We start from the raw sequence: 4,972 nt of genomic DNA, 5'->3' as shown, positions 1-4,972 counted from the left end.
GCTAGAGTGTGTCTTAGGTATGGCAAAATTTTGGGAAAATTTGGTTAAGTTTCGGGTCGATTCAGGTTAAAACAGGGACCCCGGTCCAAGTTTTAAAACGAATGGGTTAAGTTTTTAAACGGGCTCGAGTTTACGCTTAAGAAATGCTTATAAATATGTTTTGGGATGTTTTAAGGAGTTTGTAAAGCTTCGGGTCAAAATTTAGAAGTCCAGGGGTAAAATGGTCATTTTGGGTTTTCAGGGGCAAAATGGTCATTTTGCACCCGGGGTGAGATTTTAATCCCGGCAGCTCCCGAGCACAAATTTATCAAGCTTTTAAATGTTTATGCATCATTATTATGATTTTTATGAAATTATGAAAATTACGCTGTGTGCTTGATTTTAAGAAAATTCACGTATATGGATTATTTTGTTAAGTGATGAAAATGATTATGTTTTGAAGGATGAGAATTGGTTGTAACTAACGATGTATATGTAAATGCTTAAGATATATATCTAAATGCAATTATGAAGCCTAGGCACATTGGATGGGTAATATTGTTGCTGATGTCCGACAGCCGTCGGGTACCACGGTTTTATGTAGATGGATCCATCGTATAATGATGAACGATAAAGCTGTTACGAAAGTCACAACTAATGAACTGAATTCAATAAAAGAAATGATGTATAAGGGAATGATGTTACGATGAGCTGTTTTGACCTATTATGATTTCATATGACACGTTTACATTTACGCTTTTTAAGTTCATAAAAGATATGTTGATTACATTATATTTTCATTGTTGTGTGCTGTGTATATGTACTTGTTATCCCGGTACAGGTGTGTTGAGTTTTTAGACTCACTAGGTGTGTGTGATGCAGGTGAGCATGTTTTCGAGGGGACTGGAGGTGGCGAACTCAGAGCAGGTAGGACTAGATGCGTGCGCACGACTCGAGGACTATATTTCTTCCGCACATTATGATTTTTGGAGATTTGAGAGGACATGAGCATTTTTATACATTGGTTTTGATACGATGATGATCACTAGTATTTTTACTCATCATGTTTACGCTTTTTCTGTTGGTCGAGTTTGGCCATTTTAAAGTGCACTATTTTAATTGATAAATATTTACGCTTATTTTTAAATTATATTATTTTCAGTAGGGTTGCATGAATGCAAAATATTTAAAATGAAAATGAGAGATTTTACAAAAAAAAATATATATTTTCAGCATTTTAAATTCACAGACGTTACATGTGGCGTAAGATAAATGTTCGATTCAAGAATCTTAGACTAATATTAAATCGGGTTTGAGATAAGGTTTAATTACTAAGAATATTACCCAGGATAGAAGTCGATTAGTAAATTTTGGGTGCTAAGATCTCTTAAGTTGGACTGCATAAATGCTAATATTTGGATTTAAAGCCTTAGAATACCTTGGGTTCAATAAAATTAAGAAATGATGCTTTTGGGATTTTAATGTTGAAATATAATAAGTTGATGAATATCTTGGGTATAATATAAGGAATGTAAGATACGATAAGTTTGGGCCTCCATTTCTAATACTGAGATTTGTAAGAAAAGTCGAAATTTGAGTTATAGTAAAATAGAACTAAGCCACCATAGATCGTTTTAAGTCGCGATTCGCAAACGAGGATCTTGAAGGCAAATTTAATTAGGATTGAGGAGACATAAGGACAACCTAAAACTTATTTTATCAGAGGAGCGCAGTGGATTATTGAGATACTAGAATTAAGAGTCTAAACTTTTTGATTATCGAGGATAAGCGAATTTTGAGGAAGAAATTAAATCTATTGGGGGGGGGGGGGGGGGAGATTATAAAGTCGCGAAAATTTGAAGTCCGCATGAACCACATGCATGCAAGTTAACAAATTTCCTATGTATTTTAATTAAATTGTTTTAAGTAAAAATATTTTCACTGTTGCATGTGATTTTACATGTATTATTTGTTATCAAGGTTAAAGTTTGGTGAGTCATTAGATGGGATTGATCCAGTGGAGCATGAATATGATGGAGGCCTTGTTGATTGATGAAACGTCTGCATCATTTTTTAAATTCTACTGGACATTTTTTTTAAATGTTATGGCCGAAACCATACCGATATAAAACTATAAAATTCGAAACATACATTTTGTAAAATCATCTCACTGCTGAATAAAATAACTACAGTTAAAATTATGAAAAAGGCAACCAACCTAAACAATTATCGTTTAAAAATGTAAAACGCTCAACATATCAAAATCTGTCCAAAAACCATCAACAAAATAAATTCATCAACCAACTAAAAATTGTTTAAACGTTTCTAATAAAATCATATTATTGCGGAAGAATACAAGGTCCTCGGGTTAGCGTGCGCCACCAACTCCACCCGTTCAGTCATCATCACCTCCAGTCTCCTCATCGATATGCTCACCTTCATCATTCACACCTAGTGAATCTAAAGACCCAAAACAACTGTAACGTTAATAGCAAGTACATTTACATAGCACACAACAATGAAAATATATTGTAGTCAACATACCTTTCATGAACTTTAAAAGCGTAAATGCAGACATGTCATACGAAATTATTACATATCAAACAGCTCATCATTATCATCATTCATCATTATACATCATTCATCATTGTACATCATTTCCTTTGGTGAATTCAGTTCATTAGTGGTGACTATCGTACATCATTTATGATGGAATCATACATAGAACCGCGGTACCCGGCGGCTGTCGAACATCAGCCACAATATTACTCATCCACTGTGCCTAGGCCTCATCATCATCATTTACATATACGTCTTAAACATTTACATATACTTCGATAGCCACAACTAATTCTCATCCTTCAAAACATCATCATTTTCATCACTTATCAAAATCATGCACATGCGTAAATTTTTCTTGAAATCAAGCATGCAACGTATATATCGTAATTTCATAAAAATCATGATCATGATGCATAAACATTTAAAACACGATAAATTTGTGCTCGGGACGCTGCCATGACTAAAATCTCACTCCGGGTGCAAAATGACCATTTTTCCCCTGGAATCCAAAATGACTGGTTCACCCCTGGACCTCTAAATTCGACCGGAAACTTACCAAACTCCTTAAAACATCCAAAACATATTTAAAAGTATTAATTAGACGTAAACTCGAGCTCGTTTCAAAAATTGATATATTTTAAAACTTGGATCGGAGTCCCGATTTTAGCTCGAATCAACTCGAAACTTAACCAAATCTTGCCCAACTTAAACCGTGACTTAAAACTACATGGCCAGCCTATAAACCACCAGTTCCAGACAACTTATGACCCGCAAAACAAGCTCAAAGGTTGCTGAAAATCTCCAGCGTATGCACACAATTTTCACAGGTTGAGCGATTTTACGAAATAAATCATATCTCCATCGTTTCTCATCTGAAAATTACGAATTTGCTATCTAATCGAAGATAATATAGAGTGATACAAATCATATGTTGAACACATTTTCAGAAACCCAACCAATAAGTCGCAAAATTCGAAATAACAGAGGGTGATGAGTTTTGTGACATAAGAATTTCACAGCTTGTGCGGTTTTACGATAAAATTCATATCTCTCTCATTTCTTATCAGAAAATTAAGAACTTGCTATCAAATCAAATACAACATAGAGTGCTACAAATCATATGTTTAACACATTTTCAGAAAACCAAACAATAAATCGTAGAATTTGAAATAACAGAGGGGGACGAATTTTGTGACATAGGAATTTCAAAACTTGTGCGGTTTTACGATAAAAATCATATCTCCAAACTCACGCCTACTACCCATGCAATCAGCCACACTCGAGTTAACGGAAAATAAGCACTGCCCGATTTAGCCACAACCATCACATAAACACTCTAGGATCGACCGGCCCTCACCAAGACTCGACTAAACCTCGACTCTAGCCTTAATTTCTCCCTTTACTCGACATGGAAAGCCCTTAGCTACATAAAAATTGGCAGCCCCCTCGCACAAACGCTAGAACATTTGAGAATGAAGCAAAAGGGTTCATTTTCGTTTCAAATCCTTGCATAAAACAAAACCTCAAGACATATATCTCATGCATCTACAAATATTTCAGCATATAAATGGTGTGAATTATGAGAAAAATAGATACAAGGCGTGCCTTTGTGTTAAAGCGCACGAAAAACCAAACAAACGAGACGTAGACCGAGCACCGGAGAGGCGGGTAAGGATTCTTCTTGAAAATTAGGAGGATTTCGGTGGTTGCTGATGGAGAATATTTTAAAAGTGTTGCAGGAAGAGGGAGGGGCGGCCGTAAGCTTGGGGAGGGGTTTAGGGTTTGATCAATGTAGTGATTAGTGTGAGAACCCAGGATTTTTCCGATCCGAAGCAGATCATGTAAGAAATTCAAACTTGAAATTTAACTTAAACTAAGCTTAACAACTTTCATTCTAACTATAAAACTTGAATGTTAACTTAGATTTTCAGTAAATTTAACTCGAGGAAGTAGCTTCAAAGCTCCTCAACGGGAGGCCAAGCTACAAGTAACCGCATCGATCGAAGTGTTATCACTGGAGGAGTAAAACCCCAGCTCAAGGACTCGATGTTTTAGCTCAAAGAAGTTCAACCAAGCTTGTCCTAACAAGACCAAAAAGGGAGCTAAAAGATGAGCCAAGGAATTGGACAAACTTATTATGCAGGAAGTGACCATTGAGATAACTAATGAAGGAGCTAAGGGAAGAGCTAAGAGTTTGGACATACTTAGTATGCAGGAGATGACCTTTGAGTTAAACCATGAAGGAGCTAAGGGAGGAGTTAAGAGACTAGGACACATTAATGATGCAGGAAATGACCCTTGGTGCTTGAGATGGAGCTTGACCACAATAAATTCTTTCTTGGGGAGCAAGAGTTCGGCCATGAGGGAGATGAAGGGAACAAAATCACCTATAAATAGGGCATGATGGCTGAATGAAAATCACTCCAAAAAG

Source organism: Primulina tabacum, chromosome 15 (genome assembly GCF_025594145.1).
Source record: "Primulina tabacum isolate GXHZ01 chromosome 15, ASM2559414v2, whole genome shotgun sequence".
NCBI classification, from domain to species: Eukaryota; Viridiplantae; Streptophyta; class Magnoliopsida; order Lamiales; family Gesneriaceae; genus Primulina; species Primulina tabacum.
This window is presented reverse-complemented; position numbering follows the sequence as displayed.